General features: G+C 39.7%; 1 protein-coding gene across 2 annotated transcripts in view; it reads right to left on the bottom strand.

Moving 5' to 3' along the window:
• LOC130917402 (cell adhesion molecule-related/down-regulated by oncogenes-like) overlaps nucleotides 1–20,569 on the bottom strand; it is a 134,058-nt gene that overhangs the window by 90,568 nt on the left and 22,921 nt on the right. Inside the window, exon 1 of one of the 2 annotated variants that reach the window (XM_057838762.1) lies at nucleotides 11,278–11,718. The exons of the other annotated variant lie outside the window; for it this stretch is intronic. The gene's annotated coding sequence lies outside the window, so the exon portion shown is untranslated. Of the gene's footprint in view, nucleotides 1–11,277; nucleotides 11,719–20,569 lie in introns of those variants that run through there. 2 annotated transcript variants of the gene reach the window in all.

Below are 20,569 nucleotides of genomic sequence, written 5' to 3' on the forward strand. Positions count from 1 at the left end.
GTCTTTCAGATTTTTTTTTCCCAGGATAAAATGGATTTTACACTACTTTTGTAAAGCAACTTCAGAAATTACATTTGCAATACAACAGGTTTCCCTTTTAAGAGGACCTAGTCAAGGTGGTTGGTTGGTGATTGTCAAGTTGGTCACCTTAACTGGTGATTGTCAAGTTGGTCACCTTAACTGTAAAGTGCTTGGGGAAATCTTGCAATTGGCAGTGAAAGTTTAAAAAATAGCCACTAAATGGCAGTAGTTTACCATTAATTACCACAAAATAAAAAAGCTACACATGACCATTTCCCTTGGTAATTTTTTTTTCTAATCACATTACAAGAAGTATACAAAACACATGTTAATCCTTTGTTAGCTATTGAAGACATTTCTTTTAACCAGATAGAGAAAATCCATACTCTTATTCAATCAAGAAAAACATTTAAATATACCAGGAGGTGTTTTACTATCACCTACATTATAATTTGCCTATCACCATGCCATGTTATTCAGATCAATGTTACCACGCACTCGTTCCAATAATAGTGTCAACCCTGTTGTGTATCTGAGGGTGATGGTGGATCTACGACTCCGGTTCATCCATACTAAGGTTAGTGCACCTGCAAATACCCCATTGAACATGGCTAACTCTTGAGTTAAAACTAGTGATGCACGATAATGCATTTTTCAGCCGATACCGATAACCGATAATTTCCTCCTCGTTCCAACCGATAACCGATAATGTCAAGCCGATAATTTTATTAAAGATTTATGTAAAATTTTAAAGTATACACAAGAGAAAATATTGCTGTGCAAAAATAATATTGCTCTTTTTTTTTCAACATCAAATGTGAACAAGTAGTAGTAGTAGTAAATTCCAACATCTAAATAAAGACAGATTGTCGGACATTGTGTAATGGTAAACTTTTGGCAACAATTACTTACAGAGTAAATACATAAATTGCACAAAAATGGCTTTAAAAGTATGCCATTCCTAAAGTATAACATTACTAGACAGCAAAAACACAGCTCCTTAAGACTAGTTAAAGTCCCTTGTTTTCAGTGTAAATCTATTGGAAATAAGTTAAATTAACTGCCAGCACTTCAAGTATATTTCACTCGGATTTCTTGAAGAAAAATGGCCAGCTGAAAATAAGATTAACAGCCTTATTTTAAGCAATAAATTATTATACATAATCCTAAAAATAAAAATAAAAAAAAACTGTCAGAAATGTTCTTTATTCAAGAATATGTATGGTTCAAAACATTATTTGAAAGCAATTTTTTCTTGATTTAGGTGAAAATGACCTTATTTTTTTAGATATTTGGGCTTAATAAGAACAAATTGCAATATTTAGTTCAAGTAAGTGGAATAATCTGGCGCATTCAACTAGTCTTCGACACTCAAACAAGATGGGGAAAATTATTTGACTAGATTTAAGAAGAATGATCTGATTAAGACGTCATAAATTTAAAGTGTACTGAATGCATTACTGACTGGATGACTTCTTTGTGTCGTTTGGTGCATGTTACAATTATCAACTAACCACTGTGCCGTCATGATAAACATGGTTTGTTGACATCACCTGTGTAAATGTCCGTGGTAAAACTGATGTGATCGGCATGTCTTTCACGAAGAATCGTGGTCGTATAAACTGCATTATTTTTTCATCCAGGGATTTGGCTATCGGGTCATTTCGGGAATTTCCTCCCGCCTGTGCCCTTCAGTCCGCCCGGCTGCCAAATTAGCACCCGCGCCAGGCCTCTGTCTTGAACCGGAGTGGCGGCGGCAGCTAAGTTCGTACCGGATATCCGCCCGCCCCGGCCGGCTCGCTGCGGCGCATTTGGTGCATGGCTCTGCTCTCATCCTCTACCCGCCTAGGGCGAGGCGGCGGCGGCGGCGGCCTGCCGGACCGGCGGGCTCCGTCGGAAGACAGCTACTTGTCAATTATCGATCTCGTGAGGTGTTTAGCCATAGATGGGAGTTTACCACTCGCTTTGGGCTGCATTCCCAAACACCCCGACTCCGGGAGGACCGCAGCGTCTCCGTATCGTCACAAGCCCCGTAGCTTCCTTTATAGTTTTTTTGTTAACATTAGCTTTAGCATTCGTGCTAGCAGCAGCCTCATATTCGTTCCAAAAATCATTGTGATGCAGTTTTAAATGGCTGCTGGGTTAGTGCTAATGGTGTTCAATGAGGACGCTTTCTTTAGGCCTTGAGGAACGGTTTTGTAGATGGCGAGAGCATCGTTTATTTCATTTCACACACGGGAAAAGCAACGCACGCTAGTGAGAGCGCCTCAACAGTGTCAACACTGATGTGTAACACCGCCTCCTCTATGACGCCGTACTCCTAAACCCCTCCTCCCACAGGGGCTTCAGAGAGGGGAGGGGTTGAGCAGGCGGCAGTGAAGAAGTGGAGAAAACTGCTATGTTGCGCACATTTGGAGGCTAAATCAAGTATATAATTATCGGATTGCATTATCGGTTGATTTTTTTATTATCTGTATTATCTGTGTGACGTCATAATTGCCATTATCGGCCGATAATTATCGTTAGCCGATATTATCGTGTATCTTTAGTTAAAACTACGAAACTCGCATTCATTCGAAAGGCAAACCGTGCAGAAATACATTATTGCATCTAACACATTTTAATTGGAGAAATTGGCAACTTACTTTGAAATGTTAAGCAGGTCCACTGCCTTCGCATGACCCATAAACTGTGACCCAAAGTATCTGGATGCGACTTGGTCGCTGATCCAATACCTCACATGCTGGTCCAACTGTTTGGACTTGGTTGTCTTGTTGAGGCTTTCGTCGAACATAACAACTAAGGCATCTGAGCAGTTCCTTACGTTAGCACACAGTACTGTGCGTTTGCCTGCTGTTGTGATGTTGATGCTAATGATGCTAACAGCGCGCACGCACGAGGTGCATTATGATTTGTAGTGCAGTGCATTGTAAAAAATCTACGCGTCATCTTCGTTATGGACTTAAAAAAAAATTTAAAAAAAACTTCGTCACCGATATAATTTAGGTTGCACTGAGATGTTCTTCAAAACTAAAACCACGGTGAAAAAATTCCAAACTTACGACAGCTAATTTAATACTTTTAATACCTTTAACAATGGAAAACTAAATTCAATGCTTTTTTAATACTTTTAAAAACCCGCGGGTACCCTGATATACCGTGTGAGGCTCAGCTCAGGTATTTTAATTTTTTATGTTCCTCATCCGATTACTCGATTATTCGAACTAAACAGTTCATCGATGAATCGACTACTAAAATAATCGATAGCTGCAGCCCTATTTCAAATGAACAAACGTTCCCAGTCTAAATGGATTGGGCTTCGAGCACAGTCAATGGCAGCCTTAGAGTTAACTGAGACACTACTATGGTGGAAGATTTTGGTAGCAACATGTTGGTCCCTTTCCATTGCCACCTCTTTAAAACGATATCTCGATTCTTGGAAGGAGCATATCAATAAACTTTTGGAATACAAAGTATCACGATATATCACCATTTCGATATTTTGTCACACCCCTAATTCATTATTTAAATGTCTATATTAGAGGCTCAATTTTTCTTGTGCTTCTTACTTTTGCAACACTGGCCACTAGTTGGTGCAAAGAACGATTAACAAAGAACATAACATAACTGGCACCAGATGCCATCTGATATCGCCCAATCCAGAAAAAGTCAACCTATCGGCTCGTCGACATTTATTGGAAAAGATCCTAATATATTGGCTGATATTGGGCTATCTTGAAAAGAGTAGATATATCGGCTTGATTTATTAGCTAGCATCCAAACAGCGTAAGTTCTTCTATTATATGGGCTATATATCGGCCAATGGCCGATCTTGCAAAAAGCCCATACATTTACGGAAACATCGGTCAGCCGATATATCAGTCGATCTTCAACAGGTTCTCCAGAAAACAAGTTCCGACGAACTAATAGACCACTTAATTGAAAGTATTTGCGCTAAAGTTCCGCAATTCATTGCTATGTGTTATGTCTAACACAGATGTCAAACTCGCAGCCTGAGGGTCAGACCTGGCCTGCCACATCATTTTGTGCGGCCATCGAATTAAAGTAATGTGCATCAACTTTTATGTTTCTTGCTTAAATTCCAAATACATTTCTGTAGGACTCAATGAAAGATTGAGGGTTAAAGAAATCAGAGAGTATTTGTAGTCCCCCCCCCAATTGTAAACATTTAAAACATTTTTAAACATTTACAATTTAACATTTTATTGAACATTCATTCATTCGCTGCCACCCTCCCAGTTCAAATGGATTGGACGTCTGCCAGTAATAAACTCCTTCCCAATTCACAGCAGAAGCTTGTTTTTCTGTTTATTAGTTATTGGTCAGAAAATCATTCTAGTATTTGCTAAAAATGTATCGATAATCGTTGCATCGCCATGTCGTCAGATCGTTATTGTGAGCTTTGTATCGCAAATCGTATCGTATCGTGAGGTACCAAGAGGTTCACACTCCTAATTTTTCAATTAAATTAATGAGACTGAGGCATCAAAAATTAGAAATCAGGGTCAGAGTAATGATGCAATAACATCCCTTGAATGTTCATTTCGATCCATCTACCAATTATGGAGGAACAGCAATTTTAGTGTACTTAAGTGCTGTTCCTAGTCATAACGTTTTCATGAGTTAAAATTAATCAGCCAATGCGTTCAGATTTTTGAATACTGTTAAAATGTCTTTAAGTGTACCCTCACAAATTCAACCGTCACATGGATACAATTTTGGGAAAGGATCGCCATTCCCTTCCGCTTTCCCTCAGCTCCTCCAAGCTGCTGGGTGTTGTCATTCAACACCCGGAGGCTTCTTGATCATGGGGTCTTTTTTGGCACGCCGCCCACTGTCCCCTTCCTCCCACCAGCTCCCACCCGACGGGGGCCCGGCCCAGGACAAACAGGGGCCGGCGTTGGCAAACAGCCACCATTCGGAGGTCAAAACACAGAGCTAAATTTGAATCATTCCGCTATTTAGAATTCGGAAGGCGATTTAGAGGGTGAGTCATTACCGACATTCAAATATTGTGACTGTAATGAAAAAATATTAGATTTATCTCTGTTTTTACGGCTCTCGAGATGTCTCCGAGGCAGAGGTCAACATGGCGACAGAATAAAGTGCTAGCGCTAATAAACAAGAATGACATGCTTTGATTTAGGCCATGTTTTAAAAACCGAAGTCCAATTTTGACTCATTGGCTGCCATTGACGGGGATAGACATTCAAAACATTTGGATGGGATGACGGCTCGCTCTGTCACCATGAATGAGTTTACTCATTCACTTCTATGGGAACCTAGCGGCTGGACTTTAATGTTCTTGTGTAGTTCTAATAGTGCCTGTATGAGCTCAGCACCATTACACGCTCTCATTCAAAATTGCCCACTTAACATAGCACTGCCACGGCAACATGTGTTTGTTGTTAGCGGGCACGCTAATAGTCAAAAAGTGGATGTGCGCGCCCTTAATGGCATCGTTGTGCTTTGTTCCCGGCCTGTCCGATAAGAGTCGGGCCCGCTAATGGCTTATTAATGTCCTGGCGAAAGCGTGGAAAGAAAAAACGGAATTCTGGAGCGACCACAAGTACTCTAGTTGTAAAATACAACATTTAATTTGAATGTTATACAAACAAATTGTTTATAAATTATAAAAAAGCTGATGCTGATTCTAGGCCTGCAGCTATCGAATATTTTATTAATCGAGTAATCGACTGAAAATTCTATCGATTAATCGGATAAAACTTTTTTTTTTTTTTTTTAGGTCAAGAGCAATTATAAATATAGTAGGGCTGTCAAACGATTAACATTTTTAATCGAGTTAATTACAGCTTAAAAATCAATTAATCGTAATTACCGCAATTTAAACCATCTATAAAATATGCCATATTTTTCTGTAAATTATTGTTGGAATGAAAAGATAAGACAGAAGACGGATATATACATTCAACATGCGTAAGTACTGTATTTCTTTATTATAACAATAAATCAACAAGATGGCATTAAAATTATTAATATTCTCTTAAAGCGATCCATGGATAGAAAAACGTGTAGTTCTTAAAAGATAAATGTTAGTACAAGTTATAGAAATTTAATATTAAAACCCCTCTTAATGTTTTCGTGTTCTTAAAATTTGTAAAATTTTCAATCAAAAAATAAACTAGTGGCTTGCCATTGTTGATATCATTACACCATGCCACTCCTCAAACCCATAAAATCATTTGGACCCAAGCGCCAGCAGAGGGCGCCAAACAACAAAAAACAAGTAACAAGTAACAAGCGGACATTACACTGCTGTCATTTTAATCTGAGCGGGGCATGTGCGTTAATTGTGTCAAATATTATAACGTGATTAATTTAAAAAATTAATTACCGCCCGTTAACACGATAATTTTGACAGCCCTAAAATATAGATGAGAAATCAAGACATTTCATCTAATATTGAACGATTTTCAGTCAATCAATGTCTTTATTTTCGATGTACATTGTTGAAAACAGCTAACAATTGCATCTCAAATGAAAAAAAAAGACTAATTCACTGCTTTCAATCAAAAAACTTTTAGATCTTATGAAAAATTTCTCCCCTAAAAATGTCATTACGATTCATAACACACATCACTTAAAAGTTAGGTGGTATTCCCACGTGTTTCAATTGAATGTCCACTTGTGTCAAGCTATAAGTTCTAGTTAAGTTTTAAGTCAGTCTAAACTGTAAATCCTGATAGGATTTTGAGTTTTTGCAGTGTTCAAAATAAATGCTGTGCTGTATTGGAGCACATTGGGCACCAGTGCTACTTGGTGTTTTATCCAGCAATGACTACTGAGCTAAAATTGACAGTTAGCATTATTAAGTTTTTATTTTACACCATAATCACTCTAGAGCGCTGTTTTCAAAGATTAAATAAAGCCTGTATGTAAGAGGTAGCCACGCATCGACAGTGGTCATAATGAAAAGAAACCTAGCCCTCTGCAGAGATAACGTTACGTGAGCGAGTGACAGTAAAGTTAATCTGATTTATGCGCGCTGAGAAGTGTACTGTTTTAAGATGGCGGCTGTTTTATTAACGCCGCCGAGTCGGTCATTTCGCATCTAGTTCTACGCACATGTGATATCGATGACACGCATCAGACGCTACCTGCTACCACCGTAGCAACATGCGGGCGTAGTTTTTAGCAACATTGGCGCAGTTTGTAACGGCTGTCAGCAGCAGTAAGGTTTTTTTTTGTTTTTTTTATTGCTTCTTCCTCTACGCACTTGACGTCAGCGCGTTGTCCCGCATGAAAAGTAGTCCGGGCAAAACGTGATGCTTAGAGCTGGCAAAATTAAACGATTCCTCTAGGTGAATAACATTACTCGGATCAGTTTTTAAACTCGAGTTACTCGAGTATTCGTTTCAGCTCTAGCTGATTCCTGAGATCTTCAAATTTCAGTGCCGTTGACGATTAAAGACGTCCAGTCTTGGGTGTCTTTAATTCATTCTGCAGGGAATTTTAATGAGTATCAGACGGCCAATCCATTTGAGGTGGGAGGCTGGCAGTGAATAAACTTGGACGTGGACGGTTTGCATAGCTCAACGTGATGCCTTTTTGTTTTTGAAAGGTATATGTGAGGCAGAAATGCACTTGACTAAACAAAATGCTTTTAATGGTTATTAATTATATTGTTTTGACATTTTTTTCTTTTGTTTGTGAAGTTTATGAAAGGCACATCGACAGAAAGGTAATCTGTCCTTTTATAAGAGTCTTAATCTAGCTAGTGATCTCTAAGAATGATACCCAAACTATGAACTGTGTACATCTAGGGGTATATAAAAGATGTTTTCAGTGAAGCTTTACATTTCCATGACTAAACATGATGTAGTGATTGATAAAGATCTTTGGTTTTACTGTTTTTGTTTGTTTTAGAATTCGATGCACTTTCTAGTTCTTTTTTACGGTTACATTTCTAAAAAGATGGCAATTAATGCCGTTGGTTTACTTTGATTTTTTAAAAAGCTGTTTTTAGAGCAAGTAACTATTTTTGGTCATTTAAAAAAACTTAACCTCCTAAAGCCTGGCGTCCACATATTTGGAAATTAAATTTGGATCACGCAGGCCATTAAATTAACATTTGGTATCCAAATTTGGTCTACGTGACCCCAAATGTGACGTCCAAAAAAGTCGATGCCGGGTCTCAATTATTTTATTACAGGGTTTCACCCAGTCAGGCTTTTTTTTCTTTGGGGATACGTTTGAATTAAAGATGCACCAATACCGATACCAATATTGGCAGGGGGCGCCAATCCAGCCCGAAATGGTGGTGGTGGCTTTTTCATATGTAGGAAAAACAAAGTACGAGACGAAAATGTCAGCAGTCTGGACATATTTCATCTTATAATTTCGGTCGAGTACAATGGCTGCATGCAAGATTTGAGGCCTGAAAGTTTCGAGAGGTGGCCAGTTTCAATACCTCGAACCTGATAAAACATTTGAAGAAGAAACGTGAACGAACACAAAGAGTTTGAGGCTACAACAGCAGCAACTGCTACCAAGAGAAAGGTCAGCTCACTTTGTCTACTTTACTTTTATTGTCTTTTACTGAAAGAAATGCCGCAGTAATTTGAGACCTGTTTCAAAAGTAGGGTTGCCACCTTTCAGAAATAGAAATAAGGGATGCCCCCCTCGCGCCCAAAGCCGTACAGGCGACGAACAAAAGGGACATCACCAAAACTCATAAAATGCATAGTAATGCATATATATATATATAAATAAATACACACATATGTACACACATTTTGCATCGGTTCAATACGGAGCACTTTTAATTCCCAATTCGGAACGATTCGTTATTTCAAAGGACAGGTGGCAAGCCTATTCAAAAGTGCTGGAGAAGTAAGCTAAGCTAAGTGTGTGTTGCTGCTGGTCCACAGAGAGGGAGGCTAATAGAGAGACAGGTTGCTGTGGTAAATTGTTATTACTTAGAATTTCATGAAAGTCGCAATGTTTGGCCTTTGAAAGCCAAAAGTCAAGGGTTTAAAAAAGTTTTCATGATTCATTCATTGTATTTTTACTTTCTTATTGCTGGGCCAGTATTGTATATATTTTAATTTCATGAATTCAGCACTATTTGGCCTTTGAGACCCCAATGTTTATTTAACTATTGTCACCCATACCAGGTATGCAATAAAAAGTTCTACTGGATTCACTTTGAATATATACTTCAAAACAAAGTGGCATAGGTATGGTATCGGCCGATACTGCACAGCCAGGTATCGGTATCCTGGCCAAAAAAATGGTATCGGTGCAACACTAGTTTGAATACGCAATGGTGACATCTTTTGGTGGATATGTGAACAAACCTGTCCCAGCTCTGTGCCATTGCACTGAATTGCATTGTATTTTTGTTTGTTTGTTAAACTAAAATTCCTTTCAACTTAATTTTTCTTGTTATTGACCACGATAGACACCCAATTTATTAAACCTGGGAGGTTGGCAGTGAATGCTCATGTTTCAGTGCCGTTGAAGCCACTAGACGTCCAATCCATCTCGACTGGGAGGGGCAAATAAACGAATGTTTATTCGCTTCTTCAAATCAAATGAGCACCTTAAAATGGTTAAGACCGTGCGTCAACTCGACAATGAAGACGCCATGAGGGAATTTGTGCAAAAACAGCAGTTCGAACTACAATTTGTGGGGATGAATTGAAAGAAAACGTAAAAAGGATTTCCATCTGATTTCACACAACAAAAGAGCAACTCGACAATATCAGCGATCCCTGAAAGGATTTGAATGGCGTCGGAAGTGTCTGCTTGTCGCCCATTGACATCACAAAGCGGCGCCCAGTGTTTGAACTCAGAGGCGTTTTTTATGCGAGGGCAGCCATGTGTGTTGCACCAACGCTTCGTTCTCATTGGACCCTTTGTTCCCCATCACTTGTTTGGAGTGTTCACTTTGCTGACAGAAAAAAAAAAAAAAAAAAACGCATTACAGTCAACACCATTCAGCAATTATCTGGCATCTATAACAGTAATTGATATATTAATCAGTGTTGCTTCTCCTGATTGGGAACAAGTGTCACACTGAAGGCCCAGAGGCTAGAATTAAAACTGTATTAGGATGAAATCATTAGAATTTGATGTCAATATATGATACTGATTGTATACAGTTAAATGTGTTGTCAGTTAAACTCTAACTTTCAGATTTGACTAACAGATTTGACATCAAATTCAATAAAAATGAACGTCACACACTCGATTTAAAACAATTCAAGCTCCCTGAGCCGAGAGAGAAACTCAACATGTTTCTGCAGCAGGTTTAATGTGGCGGAAATATGGCTCCCCAAAGTGTAACTTTGAGTTTTCTTTTAGTACAAAGTGATGATTCAACACTCCATGTTTGGACTTTTTTTTTTTTTAATGGATGTTGTTGACACCGGCACGCCAAAAGCGGACATAATGGCCATTTTTAGACATGTTCTGTTGAGTAGGAATACTGTCTCCCTCGTGTCAGTCACCTGGAAGTGTTTTGCAAGTAGTTTTGGAGTAATGGGCTGTCAAATTTACAAAAACAAGTTGTTTTTGAAGAGTGTGTTTTTAATTTTCTCGTCTCATCATAAAGGAACATAAAATGTAAAAATGACTAATACTTCATGCCATGTTGAATCACTATTTTTTTGTTAAATTGGATTTAAAAAACCAATGTACCTTTTACTTGTACTTTTTTGTAATGCCAGTCAATAGATTTTATTTTTTTGTTAGTTTTTTTGGAGTTGTTTCCTCCTCTTCCCCCAAAAATATTTATAGTGGGGATGACAGTAAACAAACACGAAAAGTGTATGAAAATAATCTAAAAATCCAGCTTTACAAAATTTTAAAGCTCCGGGGCTCTCTCCCGGTGCTTGTCTAAACTTTCCCCAGGCTTCAGCGCAACTTCCCCCGGCCACTGTAGTGACCACTCACCGGTAACGTAGAATGACTTTCCAAGAGATTTGCCCGCATCTCATTGAACATTCCCCGGCCACTTAGCAAACATTCTTGAGACACTCACTCAACAAGCCTTCTATACAGCTGCTCACTGTACCCTCCCCGGGTCTCGGTGAGCCTTTCCCGGCCATTTAGCATGTTCCCCCCGGCCCCTCTCAGAGACTTCTTCCGCCAAATACAACATTCTCCGGTCTCTTGGCAAGCCTTTCCCGGTTCACTCGGACTATTCCTGGGCTCCTAAAACTAATGTTTCACAACCAGCCAGCCGAACTACCTTTGCGTACCCCTTACCTCTGTTCCAGGAGTGCTGGTTCCCTTGGACTGAATCAGCAGCCAAACGCATTCTCCCGTTGAAAACTCCGCAAAGTGCCCTCCATTCCACGCGCGCGATACGGCGACCACCGCACCGGGGAGCGTGGAGCCTCGGCCCCGCGAAAGAGTCGCGAAAAGCGGGGCCAAAGTTCAACAAATGGAGAAAGTGGATGGGGGTAAAAAGCCAAGAGTTCAGCTGGTTGGTGGACGGTGGAGCACTTTTCACAGGTGTGGGCGGTATTCCACTTTGTGTGTTTTGTTTTAAAAAGCAAAAAGAAGGCGAAAAGAATCCAACTTTGATGGTTTAACGCGCTCCCTCGTCAGGAGCCGCTGAACGGAGGTGTTCTTCGGCGACACTCGCACCTCTGGAGCCAGAGTCGAGTTGCTCCGTGGATCATGGCAGCGGCGGCCAGGCTGGAATGTCCCAGCCCCGCTTGCACGTTGCTCCCACCGGGGGGAGGAGAGAAGGAGGGAGGTAGGCGGAGGGTGGAAGAGGAATCTTGGAAGACAGCAAGGAGGAGGGAGTTGGTTCCCAACATGGATTGTGTGCATTAACACATTTCATAGTGTAACCTGCTGCTGAAGGAGAATAAAAACTGACCTGGCCTGGGTGTAAACTGATTTTAATCTCGAGCAGGGGTGTCCAAACTTTTTGCAAAGGGGCCCAGATTTGGTGTGGTAAAAATGTGAGGGGCCGACCTTGGCTGACGTCCTTTACGTAGAACAATATATTTAAGCAAATTTTAGCAAGCCATTCTGTGTGTCACATTTGCTTTATTACCGTATTGGCCCGAATATAAGACGGTCCTAATTATAAGACTACCCACTCTTATACAACACTCAAGTTTGAAAAAAGACTTTTTGAACACCAAATTAATTTTTATACAGAAATAATTACAGTACATCTGAAACAAATGGTAATAACAATATATTTGAGAGAAAAAGCATGTTATATTGCTTCCTTCAAATCTTAATCTTAATATCTGAACATTTAAATATGTAAACTTAAGTGCAATCACATCCGTAAATGAATGGCTTCTGGTTTTTGAAATGTAAATAAACCAATCTATTGTGATAAAACAACAAAATAGCAATAACTGCATTAACCATCAAAGTGAAGTCTAACTGTAACTGTAGTCTTGAAACAAATCTGAATAAGGAAAAACATTGCAATAAAATAATGCTAACTGGTTAAACTTGAGAGTAGCGGAGATCTATCATGACAGAACATCGCTTCAATGATATCTGGCGCCATCTAGCGTCTTGAATGGGGCGAGTAGCTGAGATCTGTCATGACAGAACATCGCTTCAATGATATCTGGCGCCATCTAGCGTCGTGAATGGGTATAATGTCTAGACCGCGAATATAAGATGACCCCCTCTTTTTCAGTCCTATTTCAATGCAAAAAAAAGCACTGTCTTATATTCGGGCCAATACGGTATTTTTTTAAATTAATAATTTCAACAATCTTGCAACTAGCCTTTGTGGCGTTCTCTTTCAACTGTCGGGCTCTTGTGAAACACTGCTGCTGTAAAATTGAACTAGCTTCAATTTCTTGCTACGTACCTTCCCTGTAATCTTGTCTTACATGTCAACGTGTCTTGTTTGGTAATATCGCCTCACATTGAACTCTTCAAAAACAGCGACTGTCTCTTTGCAAATGAGGCAGACACAGTTGTTGCGTATTTTAGTGAAGTAATCATCCAATTTCTACCTATCCTTTAAGAGTTCGCCGTCACAGTCAACTTTTTTATTGTTGATTGTTGCCATTTTAGAAAATTGGGAGTAACGGGTAGTGTTGGTTAGAGTGCTGCTACCTTTTAGTGGGTAAATGAGAAGCAGCATTTAGTGTGTAAGCTACTTCATGTGCTGGTAGCAGTACTGCTGACCAATTTATTAAGACTGTGTGCGGGCCAGACGTGATTGATTTTATGACAGAGGCTGGAGGCCGGATGAAATTTGACCACGGGCCGCATTTGGCCCCGGACTTGGGACATGTCTGATCTAGAGGTTTGGTGTGATCATGAAAGGTTTTCCTAAACCTTTCTAGGACAGTCAGGGGCGCTGAAAAGTGATAAGTGATACTGATTCTAAGGGACCATGCCCTGTTGGGGGCCCACAAAGAAAATTCGAACATTAGGTAATCGTTTGCAAATTTAAATATTAATCATTATAATTTTAATAGGAATCAAACGAAGGGTTTCTGTCTCTTGTTTTGTTTCTGCAAAAAGTAAACACCCAGAGAGCATATCTATTTCCTGCCAGCCACCCCCGCAACCCCAGTATTTTCATTAAATGGTTTGGTCCGCCCTTCCTTCGATCAGATGGGGAGCAGCAGGGCATTTACACCAGTCAATGACTCGGAGTGCGCGGAGCGTGGTACTGCAGAAATGTTTTCAAAACAAAAATCTGGTTTTCAAAACAGAAAAGAAAAGAAAGCAAAACAGGAGATTGGTAGAAAAGGCCAACAGGATGTGACAAAGTACTTCACAAAGCAAGGTTGGTGTCTTGTGTCAGTGAAGTGCTGAAAATTAACCTGTTATCTTAGCTCCGAAGCGAGGTCCCAGCTCACTCCGTAAGAAATATGGGATTTTACCGGCCTCAATGAGCGACATTCACCTATTTAAAAACATGAATTCCAAATAATGACGGCATTTCTTTGGTATCCTACAGATGTTGAAACTTAAGTTGGCGTGGACATTTTTTTTTAATCAGCTTGAATCCAGTTTGTCAAGAATTTATTGAATTGAGTTTGTCATCAATTGAATTTAGTTTGTTAACAATTGACCTCAATTCGGAGCTGTAGCCTAAAGTGGAGATCGTGAGTTTCCAGATGAGGCTAAGCCTACTCCATCATGAAATACTGTAATTGTTTGCTAGCTAGTGTTTGCTCCACTTTTAGCGTGCATTTAATCAGTACAGCAGGCAAACCCTTAGCAATCTCTTCATACTAAAACAGTTGTATACTGTAATGAATACTGTAGTATAGTTTAGTTAAAACAAAACATTTATTCTAAGTCATTTATTATAGTAATTGCTTTGAGAATATTTCTAATAAAAATATATTTAGATTGTAAAAGATGGCCTTCAGTACATTTCTTATAGATGATATCAGTCTATTCATTATTGCTGTATAGGCTGTATGTTTACATAAATATATTTTCATCTTAAATTGATGCAGAAAATACACAAATTAGGGTGTAAAGATTCACCAGAATGCAGAAAATTACGTAGTTGAGACTCTAAATATGTGTGTGTCCCCTGGCACTGGTGGTGGGGCCCAAAGTGATATCTTTTCATGGGACCCAAAATCCTTGGTAGTGCCCCAGTGGACAGTTAACAGCTATTCAAACTTTTAACCATTTATAGAGCAAGTAACTATTTTTAGTAATTCAGTAAACATTTTTTGACACATGGAGCAAGTGACTATTTTGGGGTATTTAAAAAAGTAGAAATTTATATTAACAATTATTATTATATTTTTCCCATCAAATTCCAATGTCTCTATTCACTATTCATTTCAATTGCACGAAAAACCATTCTGTCCAATTGATTTCTAACCCAAGTGGCCCGATATCACCAGTATGTGACCTTGAGATGACCCCATATCAACAGTGGCCCAATCTGAACAGGAAGTGACCCTGAAATGCACCAATATCAACAGAAAGTGGCCCAATATGTACAGGTAGTGAACATGAAATGCCCTCAAATCAGCAGGAAGCGACCCCAAAATCCCTGCATATCAACAGGAAGTGACCCCAAAATCCCTCCATATCAAGGGCGTAGGTTTGCATTGAGACGGTAGGGACATAACATGAGCAACTTTTCAGGATGCTGAAATTGTCCCCACCAACTTTTAAGCAACTTTATTTGCATTATATAATGACTTCAGTTATAAAGGTCATTTAGATTGTCTTCCTATACGTTGTAAGGATAGAATTGACCCGACCATTATTAAGTGAATTACGGTATTTTCATTATGTTCAGACTTACATTGACCCATATTCACTTGCTGAATGTGCCAGTCCATTTTTTTCCCCCTCAAACGCACGATTGATTGGCTGATGACTTGCCCCCTCCCCCCTCACATACACACATTCACAGCCCGACAGAAATACAAGTACGTTCTTTTTTCTGCCAGCAGCAGCCACTGTAAGCAATGTAAAAACACGTCAATGTTGTGGAGGTGGGGAACACACCACTAATTTTGCTACCGAAAGTCTGACCTGCATCAGAGTTAGCATAATAATAATAATCTGTGGGAATTTCTCGAACTCGAGGAGGAAGCTGCGTTGAGAAATATATCCTCTTATATGTTTTCTGCCGTTAATGGTAAATTAACTAAGAAATGTGGTGAACTAAGGATTATCCCCTTATAAATAGTTCCATGATGATTAAAAAGTTTGTATTTCTTGTGTATGTTAATATAATTTGTGTTCAGATTTTGCTATTTAAATTTGCTAATAAAATCCAGACATTTATTCTGGAAGTTTTCAAAATGTTTCTTTAATAGTTTTTTAAAACAAAGGTTTGAATCAAAAGGTGTATCACCTGAACCAATTCACATGAAAGTTAGTATTAGTCAATACAGATTTATTTTGTATTGATCATTTAGCCTATCACTTTATGAGGTTCATATTGATGAGAAATGTAGCCCTGACCCCCGTTCACCCAGTCGGTTTGATCTTATAAATGTCCCTACCCCAGCAAAAAGTGTATATGCAGATAATGCTGTTATCAGGGGTGAAAGTGGGCCGGAACGCACCGGATCGGCGTTCCGCCAAGAAATACGATGGCGGAACGCCGTTTCGGCATACGGTGCTTTGATCCCGAAAATATGACGGCAACTGTCAAAAAAAAAAAAAAAAAAAACTGCCATGCTGCCACAGAAGCATCTCCAATAAGAACAATCTACTAATGTCAGATTTACATACACAAGTGTTAACAATACAAGCCTAATAAACAGCTTGCTTAGCGTCATCCGTTTTCACTGATTTTTATTATTCATTTATTCTACGTAGTTCTCCCCAGCGTCTCTCTCTGTCTGACAAGTCGCGTTGCCTGTAGCCCTTTTCACACATATTACCAGGGAATTTCCCGTATAAGGTAACGCAGGATTTACTCTCGTCATTGCTTTCGTGCATGACAAGATTCCGAGAATGAAGCCGGTTGGACACTTTCACAGACTTGACCTGTGTTGCCCACTGGCACTCTCTGTGCGTGGAAGGCTGCTGGGCGATTTTATAACCTGGACATTACGTCATTTTTGGTCAGCATTGTCACAATGTTGGTCAAATCCTGTCGTGTTTTGTTCTGGAGGGAGCGTTCCTCGACGTGTAACTGCAACCAATTTAAGGTCATCAAGAGGTAAGATCGGGCCTAAAAAAATCAAGCCCGACCCGACCCGGGTCCGCTGGTATTAATGCCTGACCCGCCCGAGCCCGATCAATTAACTTGATTTGCAGGCCCGAAAAAACCCCAAAATGTTATGTTTTATTTGTAGGCCCGAGCCCAGAAAAAAAAAACGAAATTTTATATTTTATTTGTAGGCCCAAGACCGAGAAAAAATCCCTCAAAATTCTATGTATTATTTGTGAGGAGGAGACATGGACAGTCAGACATGGACAGATCACTGCTTGCTGCTTGGAAAAACGGACTGGTTGCGTTTTGCGTGATCACATTTGGTGACAATGCCTGCGCATTAAAGCCTGTCTTTTGTAAGGAATTCTCAGTTGGCAGAAAAAACCCGCAACTTTTCATAATGTTTAAATAGTCTACATATTTTTATGATAATTTTAAATGCATTTGCACAACGAAATAACGCTGGAAAAGTTTGTAAAATGTAAATAAACTAGGGCTGTCAAAATTATCGCGTTAACGGGCGTTAATTAATTTTTTAAATTAATCACGTTAAAATATTTGACGCTGTTAACGCACCCGCTGGCATATATACCCTACCCACCGACGTCACAAAACCACGTGCTCGCTGTGTGGTTCCGCCCACTTGTCCGTCATTTTGTCTCTGTATTAGCATTGTTTTCAATTGATCGAGGAATTTAAAATGCATTTCATGGAAGACCCGGTGCAGCCAGTGTTCTGAATACAGCATTTAACTATTTAAAGAGCATATGACATGAGAAAAAAAGTCTTAAATGGCATTATTATGTGAATTAGAATCATATTTTGAGACGATTCGACTATATACAACAATTTAGCAAAGCACAGATGACGAGAAATTAGTCTTTTAATCTGCCGGTTAGCCACGCCTACCATTATAGGGCTTTAGCGTCCCCAACAGGTGGATGACGTCAGCGGTAGACTGGGCTCATCGGTTTTACTATTCAGCCCATTGAGGGGGAATTATTCAGAACGAGGAAAACGCGACGAAGAGAGCCGCAAAATGTCATTGTTTCAGTCTCTCTACTCCAATATTTTTACAGGATATTCTTTTTATCCAAGTATTTTTCCCCAATAGCTATATAAATGGCTTGAGAAGGACCAGTCAGCCCGTCGAGGGGGAACTATTCACAACGAGGAAAACACGACGAAGAGAGCGGCAAAATGTCATTGTTTCTGTCTCTCTACTCCAATATTTTTACAGGATATTCTTTTTATCCAAGTATTTTTCCCCAATAGCTATATAAATGGCTTGAGAAGGACCAGTCAGCCCGTCGAGGGGGAACTATTCACAATGAGGAAAACGCGACGAAGAGAGCGGCAAAATGTCATTGTTTCTGTCTCTTTACTTCAATATTTTTACAGGATATTCTTTTTATCCAAGTATTTTCCCCAATTGCTAAATAAATGGCATGGTCATGACAAATCACAGTCTTGTGCTGAATGGAATATGAAATAATAAAAATGCATTTATTCAGGACGACATGGCAAAATTACTCCATAATGGTCAAAACTGTCGACTTCACCTTTACTGTCGCACCTCCCGAACGATATTTTATGACACCTAAATCGGACATATGTCATTTCCCTTCCCCGGCTTCGGAGAATGTAAACAAACCAGAAGGCGTGACAGCTAGCTGACATGCTAACCCGAACCGAGTGATGTTTCAAAGTCTTCGAAGCGGAAAATCACACATAACTATCCTGGATTATTTGACATGACGACCCGGTTGTCGATTGCCATTGCGGATCGGCAAACCGCCCGGCGGAGAGCAATTTACAGTTCGTTCCCCGGAGGAGGGTGGATGGAGTTGTTGTGCAGCTAACGTGCTGCTGCTAATGAGCATTAGGAGAGCTTTTTACATGCCTATCAATGATCAAACGTAAGTAGTCCTTCATTTAAAGAAAGTTTGTAGTGTTTACTTTGTAATCGCTGTATTCGTATTTGACATAATACAAAACAAGATGTTTACTCACTTCCTCGTAAGTCCAATGGTCCCACAGTCAATATCCACGGTGAATGGGAACCTTTTGAAACTCCAAAAAGGCGCATACGCTTCTCCCTCATACAGAATGATTTTTCTGCAGCCGTTTGGCTGGCGTGATGCGAAAAATAAACATATTAATCCGCAAAATCAGCTGAATCCTTCTTCCTCATACACAACAGTACACTGTAGCGTGAAGAGGATTTCTTCTACCGTACACGTCACAGCGCCCTCCTCCTCAATGCAAGACCGAAGCCGGAAGTCACTCATTTTCATGGCGCGGGATACAAAAAACTAAATAAAAATAGCGATCGCTTCAACACACATCCAAGCGGCCCATATCATTCAGGGGCATAAAATACCGCGTGTATTATGAAATAAACATGCTTTTACGTGTCACAGGCACTTTAGCTTTTACATGTAACTAAAATGTTTTTTCAAGCATTTACAGTCAATGTTTAATTAATCGTTACAACTAGGCAAATCTCCAGTTAATTGCGCTAGTGAAAAACAACACAATCCCCTAGTGTTGTTGACTGGGCTCATGAGACTATATGGGTGCGGCGCGTGGTCATTTTTTTTGGCATCGGAGCATGTCTTAATGTTAGTCGGTGGTGGCAGTGACACAGCCATGTGTTGTGCATATGGACATGAGTCAACAACATGATCACAGAATTCATTACACGTGGCGGCAGTGAGCAGTCTCAGACGGCAGGTGCAGCCTCTTTGGGTGTGATCCAATCCAAACACAACAAAACAGCAAACGTCTGGAGAAAAAAGAAAGAAGCTAAGGAGGAAAAAGAAGGCCTCGAGTTGCCCAAATTCTGTCATGATCCTGTTACTGCAGCAACAAAACAACACAGAATTGGACCTTGGTCCATAGAAGCTTCTCAAATAGGTCCAAGTTTCATGTGTACAGTTTGTAGGTGCCTTCTGAGTTAGTGTGAAAAGTTCAGTCAACAGAGACTCAAATATTGTAAGGCTCATTTTCTTGCAAAACAAGGCAAAACAACATATACCTTAAAAGAAACTGCAAGTGAGCTATGATCTTTTGAATGTACAGTTTGGGTGAATCCTCGCATACGGTACTCTTGCGACCGCGTCCTAGTTATGACTTGTTTTGCTTGAAATGGAGTGGAAGCTCCTTTAGCTTTGCCTAATTTTTGCCACAGTAATTTGACTTGATTTAAAACTAAAATTGTCCTCAGGTGTTAATGTGAGTGTGAAAATGTTTGTCTGAATCTCCCTCGTTAGGTTCATCCAATTGAACTGAGCATATTAGAGTGGCCTCTTTGCCGGCCATAGCAGTAGTTTGTTGCTCAAAACCATGACTAATACTAGACCAAGACTAGCCTGAAACCGGAAATCACCATTACCAAGTTAAGCTCAAGACTTTTGGGAGTCAAGCTCAAGACTGCGAACAAAACAAGACCGAGAATAAGGCGAAGGTAAAAAAAAGACCAAAATAAGAGCAGGATTAATACTAAGATCGAAACAAGACATATGTAAGACCAAAAATGAGACCAAGACTGAAACAAGACCAAAGACAGACTGAGGCCAACATCAAGATTAAAGCAAGACCAAGACAGAGCCCAAAACAAGATGGAGACAAAAATCAAAACAAGACCAAATCAAGACCAATCATGAAACAAGAGCAAAAAACCAAGACTGCAACAATATCAAAAAACACCAAGAATAAAGCTAGACTAAAACCAAGATGAAATTAGGGCCAAAACAAGACTAAGAACCAAATCAAACAAGACCAAAACAACACCGAGACCTAGACAAGACCAAGATCGAGACCAAAAAACAAAACAGTACCAAGATTAAAACAAAACCAAGACCAAGATCGAAACAAGACCAAATAAAAAACGAGACCTAAACAAGA

The sequence above is a fragment of the Corythoichthys intestinalis genome, chromosome 6, assembly GCF_030265065.1.
Source record: "Corythoichthys intestinalis isolate RoL2023-P3 chromosome 6, ASM3026506v1, whole genome shotgun sequence".
In the NCBI taxonomy this organism is placed as follows: Eukaryota; Metazoa; Chordata; class Actinopteri; order Syngnathiformes; family Syngnathidae; genus Corythoichthys; species Corythoichthys intestinalis.